Source organism: Stegodyphus dumicola, chromosome X2 (genome assembly GCF_044657685.1).
Source record: "Stegodyphus dumicola isolate Sdum_Otavi_A_Nest chromosome X2, ASM4465768v1".
NCBI classification, from domain to species: domain Eukaryota; kingdom Metazoa; phylum Arthropoda; class Arachnida; order Araneae; family Eresidae; genus Stegodyphus; species Stegodyphus dumicola.
Window position 1 is genome coordinate 75439926 of NC_140781.1, and position 14030 is coordinate 75453955.

Genomic DNA, 14030 nt, shown 5'->3' on the forward strand with positions numbered 1-14030 from the left:
CTTCACACATACTGAAATTTATGAGTTGGTTTCGCTTACTAAAGTTTCTGAGTCAAACCCACTTTGTCTTCCAAAATACATAGTTTCGTCAAGTTGAAGGATTGGCTATGGGTAGTCCTCTCATTCCGGTACTTTCTGACATTTATATGCACTATTTTGAGATGAAATTATTTGATAAACTTGATAAACTATCTTTTCGTCTTTGGATTCGGTATGTTGACGACACTTTCGCACTTCTTGACGGTTATAAAGAGGATTTATCCGAGATTCTATCTATTTGAATTCAATTGATCCAGCCATCCAATTCACTCTTGAAATTGAATCCAACAAGTCCCTCCCCTTCCTTGATATTCTTATAATTCGCAATGAAACTGACTTTAGCACCACTGTGTACCGTAAACCCTTTGCAGTTTGTGCACCCCATGCCAACCTGTTAAGCAAAAAATGGCTTCTTTTTACTATTATGTATTCCGCGCGCTTAAAGTTTGTTCCTCTGAATCTTTGCTTACCAATGAACTTAATTATTTGAGAGCAGCTGCGATTGACCGTGGATTTTCTCCCGTGATTATTGATAAAGCCGTTAAAAAATTTTCAGATTCCCATCAAAGAAGACATTCCACTGTTAGAAATAATATTAATGACCTTGTCGTGCTTCCATTTTATCCTTCTGTTAACTATAAAATTGCACGGATTCTCCAGAAATTCAATTTTCAAGTCGGTTTCTCCCCTATTAATAAAATTCACCCTTCGATTCTAAAAGATTGTGTTTCTGTCTTGAATTCTTGGGGAATTTATAGTATATCGTGTCAGTGTGGTTTAAGATGTATTGGCCAAACAAAAAGAGCGTTGAAGTTTCGTATCAAGGAACATGAATCTTATGTCAGAAAAGGCGAAATTAACAAGTCTTCAATAGCGTATCATAGTTGGACATTTAACCATAATTTTGACTTTGGGTCTGCAAAAATTATCCAAAAGGCTTCTTCCATAGGTGAATTGGATTTTCTTGAGGCTTTCCATATTCACAAAGATACAGCAGGTTTAGTTAATGATTTGAAGTCCAATCCAGTCCTTCCTAATGCATTTAAAATTCTACTATCTTAATTCAGTTATTTTTTTCGATAGATGGCGTTACCTCCTCGCGTTTGGTACCAGTCGCGTTTGCTACCAGAGGGTATAAAAATCCGTTCAGTGGTTGCTTTCCATTATTTGAAGTTCAGATTTTGAGCGTGAAGGTGCATTTGCCCCTCGCTCCCTATTTTTAACTTCGCTAATTTTTCTTGTCCTTTAGGCTAGATCAGATAGCCTGGCTCAGTAAAAGTAGGCGGCCAATGCAACTCTAAATAAAAAAGCCAGTTATAACCACGTGCAGTGCTGATAAGGACCACGTGTTTCTGAGACTCCTTCTCCTTTATTTTCTTCTTTCTAGGTATTTCTTTCTCCTGATGAGGAGGAACCTTTAGCTGCCCTCGAAATCGATTGAGTGTTTCATTATACTTATGCTAAATACCAGGTTGTTTTTACGATTTTGATTGTCTTATTAGCGTGTTTCTCTTCTAGTCTAGTTTGTGCTATCAACTGGCATTTTCGAGAATATTTTACTGTTTATTGTTTTGCCACGTGCACCATTTTATTTATTTCTTTCCATGTGGCTATTAGTTTTTCGGATTTGGTTTGTGCTATCAACCGGTATTTTCGAGGAAATTCTACTTTGTATCGGTTTACCACGTGCACGATTTTGACTTTCGTTGCTTCTTTCCACGTGGTTATTAGCTTTCAGTAATGGATGATTCTCTCCTTTTGGAATGTTTTTGTCATATGTTGATGAAAATTGTCTTCATTATTTATTGGTGTTTTTTCATGTTATAAGTAATTCACGTGGTTATTAGCTTTCAGTAATGGATGATTCTCTCCTTTTGGAATGTTTTTGTCATATGTTGATGAAAATTGTCTTCATTATTTATTGGTGTTTTTTCATGTTATAAGTAATTCCTTGTTTGGACTTTCGGAATTATATTTCTTTTGTTCACTTGTTTCTTGCTTGTACCCGTTTCACAATATGTCCACTGACAAGAACCGATTTTGTAAGTTACGCCTTAAGCGTACGAAATTCTTGAATCATCTACAGTTTCTACTTAAATGCAAACATCAAAATATCATTCCCAAATTTATACATGTGAAATGTAGCCTTAAAGCTTCCGTTCACGTTTCAAAAATTTTGAATAAATTCAAATTGGCACTTCTTCGTCATATTATAAGGGACACGCGCAAACGTTTATCTAAAATTGAATTTGAATTATATTACTTCCATTTAAAAATTGATAATTCAACTGAAAATTTTTCCTCATTTGAACATACATCCTGGTCTAGAACCGATACCGTTTGTCAACGGCATAAAAATATGCTCATTTCTAAATTCCTTAAACTCACACACCAGTCGGATAGTCCCACCTATCTAGCTGATCTTCTCACTGTAAACGTTAACCCCATTGTTAATATCTCCAATAGGAATCTTTCGGAGGATCAGTTAAAAGTATTAAAATATAATTTCAACTTTTCAAAGACATCTAAACCTTCAATTCCTCATATCAACGCACCTATTGAGAAAGCCTTTAAATTCTCCAAAATTTCGGAAGCGCATAAGGATACAATCCGCCACCTAATTACTCATAACGTTAATTTTAACAACAAATCTTTGGCTTCGAATCTTAGCAAAAAGGAAAATGAGATCTTACGTGAAATTCATTCTGATACTAATATCATTATCTCTAAAGCTGATAAGGGCGGACAGATCGTTGTTATGGACAAACACACATATATTACTGGAGTCTCTAAACTGATAAATGAAGGCCCATACTGCTCGATCCCTAAAGATCATACTGCGATCCTTCAACTTCGGACCTCACGAAAGTTAAAAGTGCTATCAAATCTTCCCACATTCTGCCAACTCAGTTGAAGAAATCACTTATTCCACCTATTACTAATTGCGCTAGGCTTTATACTCTTCCAAAAGTCCACAAAACCTATATTCCTTTCCGATCAATTGTTTCCAACATAGGTACTGCTTCATATCATTTGGCCAAATATTTAGTTTCCAGATTTTCTCCTCTACTTGACAACAATATTCACACTGTAAAAAATTCTGTTGAAGTCATTGATAAACTTAAAAATATTTCTCCACTTCGTTCCATTATGGTTTCATTTGATGTCAAATCACTGTTTACTAATGTTCCGGTCGAAGGAGCACTAAATTGTCTTGAAACTAGGCTTCGGGAATTTCACTTCACACATACTGAAATTTATGAGTTGGTTTCGCTTACTAAAGTTTCTGAGTCAAACCCACTTTGTCTTCCAAAATACATAGTTTCGTCAAGTTGAAGGATTGGCTATGGGTAGTCCTCTCATTCCGGTACTTTCTGACATTTATATGCACTATTTTGAGATGAAATTATTTGATAAACTTGATAAACTATCTTTTCGTCTTTGGATTCGGTATGTTGACGACACTTTCGCACTTCTTGACGGTTATAAAGAGGATTTATCCGAGATTCTATCTATTTGAATTCAATTGATCCAGCCATCCAATTCACTCTTGAAATTGAATCCAACAAGTCCCTCCCCTTCCTTGATATTCTTATAATTCGCAATGAAACTGACTTTAGCACCACTGTGTACCGTAAACCCTTTGCAGTTTGTGCACCCCATGCCAACCTGTTAAGCAAAAAATGGCTTCTTTTTACTATTATGTATTCCGCGCGCTTAAAGTTTGTTCCTCTGAATCTTTGCTTACCAATGAACTTAATTATTTGAGAGCAGCTGCGATTGACCGTGGATTTTCTCCCGTGATTATTGATAAAGCCGTTAAAAAATTTTCAGATTCCCATCAAAGAAGACATTCCACTGTTAGAAATAATATTAATGACCTTGTCGTGCTTCCATTTTATCCTTCTGTTAACTATAAAATTGCACGGATTCTCCAGAAATTCAATTTTCAAGTCGGTTTCTCCCCTATTAATAAAATTCACCCTTCGATTCTAAAAGATTGTGTTTCTGTCTTGAATTCTTGGGGAATTTATAGTATATCGTGTCAGTGTGGTTTAAGATGTATTGGCCAAACAAAAAGAGCGTTGAAGTTTCGTATCAAGGAACATGAATCTTATGTCAGAAAAGGCGAAATTAACAAGTCTTCAATAGCGTATCATAGTTGGACATTTAACCATAATTTTGACTTTGGGTCTGCAAAAATTATCCAAAAGGCTTCTTCCATAGGTGAATTGGATTTTCTTGAGGCTTTCCATATTCACAAAGATACAGCAGGTTTAGTTAATGATTTGAAGTCCAATCCAGTCCTTCCTAATGCATTTAAAATTCTACTATCTTAATTCAGTTATTTTTTTCGATAGATGGCGTTACCTCCTCGCGTTTGGTACCAGTCGCGTTTGCTACCAGAGGGTATAAAAATCCGTTCAGTGGTTGCTTTCCATTATTTGAAGTTCAGATTTTGAGCGTGAAGGTGCATTTGCCCCTCGCTCCCTATTTTTAACTTCGCTAATTTTTCTTGTCCTTTAGGCTAGATCAGATAGCCTGGCTCAGTAAAAGTAGGCGGCCAATGCAACTCTAAATAAAAAAGCCAGTTATAACCACGTGCAGTGCTGATAAGGACCACGTGTTTCTGAGACTCCTTCTCCTTTATTTTCTTCTTTCTAGGTATTTCTTTCTCCTGATGAGGAGGAACCTTTAGCTGCCCTCGAAATCGATTGAGTGTTTCATTATACTTATGCTAAATACCAGGTTGTTTTTACGATTTTGATTGTCTTATTAGCGTGTTTCTCTTCTAGTCTAGTTTGTGCTATCAACTGGCATTTTCGAGAATATTTTACTGTTTATTGTTTTGCCACGTGCACCATTTTATTTATTTCTTTCCATGTGGCTATTAGTTTTTCGGATTTGGTTTGTGCTATCAACCGGTATTTTCGAGGAAATTCTACTTTGTATCGGTTTACCACGTGCACGATTTTGACTTTCGTTGCTTCTTTCCACGTGGTTATTAGCTTTCAGTAATGGATGATTCTCTCCTTTTGGAATGTTTTTGTCATATGTTGATGAAAATTGTCTTCATTATTTATTGGTGTTTTTTCATGTTATAAGTAATTCCTTGTTTGGACTTTCGGAATTATATTTCTTTTGTTCACTTGTTTCTTGCTTGTACCCGTTTCACAATATGTCCACTGACAAGAACCGATTTTGTAAGTTACGCCTTAAGCGTACGAAATTCTTGAATCATCTACAGTTTCTACTTAAATGCAAACATCAAAATATCATTCCCAAATTTATACATGTGAAATGTAGCCTTAAAGCTTCCGTTCACGTTTCAAAAATTTTGAATAAATTCAAATTGGCACTTCTTCGTCATATTATAAGGGACACGCGCAAACGTTTATCTAAAATTGAATTTGAATTATATTACTTCCATTTAAAAATTGATAATTCAACTGAAAATTTTTCCTCATTTGAACATACATCCTGGTCTAGAACCGATACCGTTTGTCAACGGCATAAAAATATGCTCATTTCTAAATTCCTTAAACTCACACACCAGTCGGATAGTCCCACCTATCTAGCTGATCTTCTCACTGTAAACGTTAACCCCATTGTTAATATCTCCAATAGGAATCTTTCGGAGGATCAGTTAAAAGGATTAAAATATAATTTCAACTTTTCAAAGACATCTAAACCTTCAATTCCTCATATCAACGCACCTATTGAGAAAGCCTTTAAATTCTCCAAAATTTCGGAAGCGCATAAGGATACAATCCGCCACCTAATTACTCATAACGTTAATTTTAACAACAAATCTTTGGCTTCGAATCTTAGCAAAAAGGAAAATGAGATCTTACGTGAAATTCATTCTGATACTAATATCATTATCTCTAAAGCTGATAAGGGCGGACAGATCGTTGTTATGGACAAACACACATATATTACTGGAGTCTCTAAACTGATAAATGAAGGCCCATACTGCTCGATCCCTAAAGATCATACTGCGATCCTTCAACTTCGGACCTCACGAAAGTTAAAAGTGCTATCAAATCTTCCCACATTCTGCCAACTCAGTTGAAGAAATCACTTATTCCACCTATTACTAATTGCGCTAGGCTTTATACTCTTCCAAAAGTCCACAAAACCTATATTCCTTTCCGATCAATTGTTTCCAACATAGGTACTGCTTCATATCATTTGGCCAAATATTTAGTTTCCAGATTTTCTCCTCTACTTGACAACAATATTCACACTGTAAAAAATTCTGTTGAAGTCATTGATAAACTTAAAAATATTTCTCCACTTCGTTCCATTATGGTTTCATTTGATGTCAAATCACTGTTTACTAATGTTCCGGTCGAAGGAGCACTAAATTGTCTTGAAACTAGGCTTCGGGAATTTCACTTCACACATACTGAAATTTATGAGTTGGTTTCGCTTACTAAAGTTTCTGAGTCAAACCCACTTTGTCTTCCAAAATACATAGTTTCGTCAAGTTGAAGGATTGGCTATGGGTAGTCCTCTCATTCCGGTACTTTCTGACATTTATATGCACTATTTTGAGATGAAATTATTTGATAAACTTGATAAACTATCTTTTCGTCTTTGGATTCGGTATGTTGACGACACTTTCGCACTTCTTGACGGTTATAAAGAGGATTTATCCGAGATTCTATCTATTTGAATTCAATTGATCCAGCCATCCAATTCACTCTTGAAATTGAATCCAACAAGTCCCTCCCCTTCCTTGATATTCTTATAATTCGCAATGAAACTGACTTTAGCACCACTGTGTACCGTAAACCCTTTGCAGTTTGTGCACCCCATGCCAACCTGTTAAGCAAAAAATGGCTTCTTTTTACTATTATGTATTCCGCGCGCTTAAAGTTTGTTCCTCTGAATCTTTGCTTACCAATGAACTTAATTATTTGAGAGCAGCTGCGATTGACCGTGGATTTTCTCCCGTGATTATTGATAAAGCCGTTAAAAAATTTTCAGATTCCCATCAAAGAAGACATTCCACTGTTAGAAATAATATTAATGACCTTGTCGTGCTTCCATTTTATCCTTCTGTTAACTATAAAATTGCACGGATTCTCCAGAAATTCAATTTTCAAGTCGGTTTCTCCCCTATTAATAAAATTCACCCTTCGATTCTAAAAGATTGTGTTTCTGTCTTGAATTCTTGGGGAATTTATAGTATATCGTGTCAGTGTGGTTTAAGATGTATTGGCCAAACAAAAAGAGCGTTGAAGTTTCGTATCAAGGAACATGAATCTTATGTCAGAAAAGGCGAAATTAACAAGTCTTCAATAGCGTATCATAGTTGGACATTTAACCATAATTTTGACTTTGGGTCTGCAAAAATTATCCAAAAGGCTTCTTCCATAGGTGAATTGGATTTTCTTGAGGCTTTCCATATTCACAAAGATACAGCAGGTTTAGTTAATGATTTGAAGTCCAATCCAATCCTTCCTAATGCATTTAAAATTCTACTATCTTAATTCAGTTATTTTTTTCGATAGATGGCGTTACCTCCTCGCGTTTGGTACCAGTCGCGTTTGCTACCAGAGGGTATAAAAATCCGTTCAGTGGTTGCTTTCCATTATTTGAAGTTCAGATTTTGAGCGTGAAGGTGCATTTGCCCCTCGCTCCCTATTTTTAACTTCGCTAATTTTTCTTGTCCTTTAGGCTAGATCAGATAGCCTGGCTCAGTAAAAGTAGGCGGCCAATGCAACTCTAAATAAAAAAGCCAGTTATAACCACGTGCAGTGCTGATAAGGACCACGTGTTTCTGAGACTCCTTCTCCTTTATTTTCTTCTTTCTAGGTATTTCTTTCTCCTGATGAGGAGGAACCTTTAGCTGCCCTCGAAATCGATTGAGTGTTTCATTATACTTATGCTAAATACCAGGTTGTTTTTACGATTTTGATTGTCTTATTAGCGTGTTTCTCTTCTAGTCTAGTTTGTGCTATCAACTGGCATTTTCGAGAATATTTTACTGTTTATTGTTTTGCCACGTGCACCATTTTATTTATTTCTTTCCATGTGGCTATTAGTTTTTCGGATTTGGTTTGTGCTATCAACCGGTATTTTCGAGGAAATTCTCCTTTGTATCGGTTTACCACGTGCACGATTTTGACTTTCGTTGCTTCTTTCCACGTGGTTATTAGCTTTCAGTAATGGATGATTCTCTCCTTTTGGAATGTTTTTGTCATATGTTGATGAAAATTGTCTTCATTATTTATTGGTGTTTTTTCATGTTATAAGTAATTCCTTGTTTGGACTTTCGGAATTATATTTCTTTTGTTCACTTGTTCTTGCTTGTACCCGTTTCACAATATGTCCACTGACAAGAACCGATTTTGTAAGTTACGCCTTAAGCGTACGAAATTCTTGAATCATCTACAGTTTCTACTTAAATGCAAACATCAAAATATCATTCCCAAATTTATACATGTGAAATGTAGCCTTAAAGCTTCCGTTCACGTTTCAAAAATTTTGAATAAATTCAAATTGGCACTTCTTCGTCATATTATAAGGGACACGCGCAAACGTTTATCTAAAATTGAATTTGAATTATATTACTTCCATTTAAAAATTGATAATTCAACTGAAAATTTTTCCTCATTTGAACATACATCCTGGTCTAGAACCGATACCGTTTGTCAACGGCATAAAAATATGCTCATTTCTAAATTCCTTAAACTCACACACCAGTCGGATAGTCCCACCTATCTAGCTGATCTTCTCACTGTAAACGTTAACCCCATTGTTAATATCTCCAATAGGAATCTTTCGGAGGATCAGTTAAAAGTATTAAAATATAATTTCAACTTTTCAAAGACATCTAAACCTTCAATTCCTCATATCAACGCACCTATTGAGAAAGCCTTTAAATTCTCCAAAATTTCGGAAGCGCATAAGGATACAATCCGCCACCTAATTACTCATAACGTTAATTTTAACAACAAATCTTTGGCTTCGAATCTTAGCAAAAAGGAAAATGAGATCTTACGTGAAATTCATTCTGATACTAATATCATTATCTCTAAAGCTGATAAGGGCGGACAGATCGTTGTTATGGACAAACACACATATATTACTGGAGTCTCTAAACTGATAAATGAAGGCCCATACTGCTCGATCCCTAAAGATCATACTGCGATCCTTCAACTTCGGACCTCACGAAAGTTAAAAGTGCTATCAAATCTTCCCACATTCTGCCAACTCAGTTGAAGAAATCACTTATTCCACCTATTACTAATTGCGCTAGGCTTTATACTCTTCCAAAAGTCCACAAAACCTATATTCCTTTCCGATCAATTGTTTCCAACATAGGTACTGCTTCATATCATTTGGCCAAATATTTAGTTTCCAGATTTTCTCCTCTACTTGACAACAATATTCACACTGTAAAAAATTCTGTTGAAGTCATTGATAAACTTAAAAATATTTCTCCACTTCGTTCCATTATGGTTTCATTTGATGTCAAATCACTGTTTACTAATGTTCCGGTCGAAGGAGCACTAAATTGTCTTGAAACTAGGCTTCGGGAATTTCACTTCACACATACTGAAATTTATGAGTTGGTTTCGCTTACTAAAGTTTCTGAGTCAAACCCACTTTGTTTTCCAAAATACATAGTTTCGTCAAGTTGAAGGATTGGCTATGGGTAGTCCTCTCATTCCGGTACTTTCTGACATTTATATGCACTATTTTGAGATGAAATTATTTGATAAACTTGATAAACTATCTTTTCGTCTTTGGATTCGGTATGTTGACGACACTTTCGCACTTCTTGACGGTTATAAAGAGGATTTATCCGAGATTCTATCTATTTGAATTCAATTGATCCAGCCATCCAATTCACTCTTGAAATTGAATCCAACAAGTCCTTCCCCTTCCTTGATATTCTTATAATTCGCAATGAAACTGACTTTAGCACCACTGTGTACCGTAAACCCTTTGCAGTTTGTTTATCACCCCATGCCAACCTGTTAAGCAAAAAATGGCTTCTTTTTACTATTATGTATTCCGCGCGCTTAAAGTTTGTTCCTCTGAATCTTTGCTTACCAATGAACTTAATTATTTGAGAGCAGCTGCGATTGACCGTGGATTTTCTCCCGTGATTATTGATAAAGCCGTTAAAAAATTTTCAGATTCCCATCAAAGAAGACATTCCACTGTTAGAAATAATATTAATGACCTTGTCGTGCTTCCATTTTATCCTTCTGTTAACTATAAAATTGCACGGATTCTCCAGAAATTCAATTTTCAAGTCGGTTTCTCCCCTATTAATAAAATTCATCCTTCGATTCTAAAAGATTGTGTTTCTGTCTTGAATTCTTGGGGAATTTATAGTATATCGTGTCAGTGTGGTTTAAGATGTATTGGCCAAACAAAAAGAGCGTTGAAGTTTCGTATCAAGGAACATGAATCTTATGTCAGAAAAGGCGAAATTAACAAGTCTTCAATAGCGTATCATAGTTGGACATTTAACCATAATTTTGACTTTGGGTCTGCAAAATTATCCAAAAGGCTTCTTCCATAGGTGAATTGGATTTTCTTGAGGCTTTCCATATTCACAAAGATACAGCAGGTTTAGTTAATGATTTGAAGTCCAATCCAGTCCTTCCTAATGCATTTAAAATTCTACTATCTTAATTCAGTTATTTTTTTCGATAGATGGCGTTGCGTCCTCGCGTTTGGTACCAGTCGCGTTTGCTACCAGAGGGTATAAAAATCCGTTCAGTGGTTGCTTTCCATTATTTGAAGTTCAGATTTTGAGCGTGAAGGTGCATTTGCCCCTCGCTCCCTATTTTTAACTTCGCTAATTTTTCTTGTCCTTTAGGCTAGATCAGATAGCCTGGCTCAGTAAAAGTAGGCGGCCAATGCAACTCTAAATAAAAAAGCCAGTTATAACCACGTGCAGTGCTGATAAGGACCACGTGTTTCTGAGACTCCTTCTCCTTTATTTTCTTCTTTCTAGGTATTTCTTTCTCCTGATGAGGAGGAACCTTTAGCTGCCCTCGAAATCGATTGAGTGTTTCATTATACTTATGCTAAATACCAGGTTGTTTTTACGATTTTGATTGTCTTATTAGCGTGTTTCTCTTCTAGTCTAGTTTGTGCTATCAACTGGCATTTTCGAGAATATTTTACTGTTTATTGTTTTGCCACGTGCACCATTTTATTTATTTCTTTCCATGTGGCTATTAGTTTTTCGGATTTGGTTTGTGCTATCAACCGGTATTTTCGAGGAAATTCTCCTTTGTATCGGTTTACCACGTGCACGATTTTGACTTTCGTTGCTTCTTTCCACGTGGTTATTAGCTTTCAGTAATGGATGATTCTCTCCTTTTGGAATGTTTTTGTCATATGTTGATGAAAATTGTCTTCATTATTTATTGGTGTTTTTTCATGTTATAAGTAATTCCTTGTTTGGACTTTCGGAATTATATTTCTTTTGTTCACTTGTTTCTTGCTTGTACCCGTTTCACAATATGTCCACTGACAAGAACCGATTTTGTAAGTTACGCCTTAAGCGTACGAAATTCTTGAATCATCTACAGTTTCTACTTAAATGCAAACATCAAAATATCATTCCCAAATTTATACATGTGAAATGTAGCCTTAAAGCTTCCGTTCACGTTTCAAAAATTTTGAATAAATTCAAATTGGCACTTCTTCGTCATATTATAAGGAACACGCGCAAACGTTTATCTAAAATTGAATTTGAATTATATTACTTCCATTTAAAAATTGCTAATTCAACTGAAAATTTTTCCTCATTTGAACATACATCCTGGTCTAGAACCGATACCGTTTGTCAACGGCATAAAAATATGCTCATTTCTAAATTCCTTAAACTCACACACCAGTCGGATAGTCCCACCTATCTAGCTGATCTTCTCACTGTAAACGTTAACCCCATTGTTAATATCTCCAATAGGAATCTTTCGGAGGATCAGTTAAAAGTATTAAAATATAATTTCAACTTTTCAAAGACATCTAAACCTTCAATTCCTCATATCAACGCACCTATTGAGAAAGCCTTTAAATTCTCCAAAATTTCGGAAGCGCATAAGGATACAATCCGCCACCTAATTACTCATAACGTTAATTTTAACAACAAATCTTTGGCTTCGAATCTTAGCAAAAAGGAAAATGAGATCTTACGTGAAATTCATTCTGATACTAATATCATTATCTCTAAAGCTGATAAGGGCGGACATATCGTTGTTATGGATAAACACACATATATTACTGGAGTCTCTAAACTGATAAATGAAGGCCCATACTGCTCGATCCCTAAAGATCATACTGCGATCCTTCAACTTCGGACCTCACGAAAGTTAAAAGTGCTATCAAATCTTCCCACATTCTGCCAACTCAGTTGAAGAAATCACTTATTCCACCTATTACTAATTGCGCTAGGCTTTATACTCTTCCAAAAGTCCACAAAACCTATATTCCTTTCCGATCAATTGTTTCCAACATAGGTACTGCTTCATATCATTTGGCCAAATATTTAGTTTCCAGATTTTCTCCTCTACTTGACAACAATATTCACACTGTAAAAAATTCTGTTGAAGTCATTGATAAACTTAAAAATATTTCTCCACTTCGTTCCATTATGGTTTCATTTGATGTCAAATCACTGTTTACTAATGTTCCGGTCGAAGGAGCACTAAATTGTCTTGAAACTAGGCTTCGGGAATTTCACTTCACACATACTGAAATTTATGAGTTGGTTTCGCTTACTAAAGTTTCTGAGTCAAACCCACTTTGTTTTCCAAAATACATAGTTTCGTCAAGTTGAAGGATTGGCTATGGGTAGTCCTCTCATTCCGGTACTTTCTGACATTTATATGCACTATTTTGAGATGAAATTATTTGATAAACTTGATAAACTATCTTTTCGTCTTTGGATTCGGTATGTTGACGACACTTTCGCACTTCTTGACGGTTATAAAGAGGATTTATCCGAGATTCTATCTATTTGAATTCAATTGATCCAGCCATCCAATTCACTCTTGAAATTGAATCCAACAAGTCCCTCCCCTTCCTTGATATTCTTATAATTCGCAATGAAACTGACTTTAGCACCACTGTGTACCGTAAACCCTTTGCAGTTTGTTTATCACCCCATTCCAACCTGTTAAGCAAAAAATGGCTTCTTTTTACTATTATGTATTCCGCGCGCTTAAAGTTTGTTCCTCTGAATCTTTGCTTACCAATGAACTTAATTATTTGAGAGCAGCTGCGATTGACCGTGGATTTTATCCCGTGATTATTGATAAAGCCGTTAAAAAATTTTCAGATTCCCATCAAAGAAGACATTCCACTGTTAGAAATAATATTAATGACCTTGTCGTGCTTCCATTTTATCCTTCTGTTAACTATAAAATTGCACGGATTCTCCAGAAATTCAATTTTCAAGTCGGTTTCTCCCCTATTAATAAAGTTCATCCTTCGATTCTAAAAGATTGTGTTTCTGTCTTGAATTCTTGGGGAATTTATAGTATATCGTGTCAGTGTGGTTTAAAATGTATTGGCCAAACAAAAAGAGCGTTGAAGTTTCGTATCAAGGAACATGAATCTTATGTCAGAAAAGGCGAAATTAACAAGTCTTCAATAGCGTATCATAGTTGGACATTTAACCATAATTTTGACTTTGGGTCTGCAAAAATTATCCAAAAGGCTTCTTCCATAGGTGAATTGGATTTTCTTGAGGCTTTCCATATTCACAAAGATTCAGCAGGTTTAGTTAATGATTTGAAGTCCAATCCAGTCCTTCCTAATGCATTTAAAATTCTACTATCTTAATTCAGTTATTTTTTTCGATAGATGGCGTTACCTCCTCGCGTTTGGTACCAGTCGCGTTTGCTACCAGAGGGTATAAAAATCCGTTCAGTGGTTGCTTTCCATTATTTGAAGTTCAGATTTTGAGCGTGAAGGTGCATTTGCCCCTCGCTCCCTATTTTTAA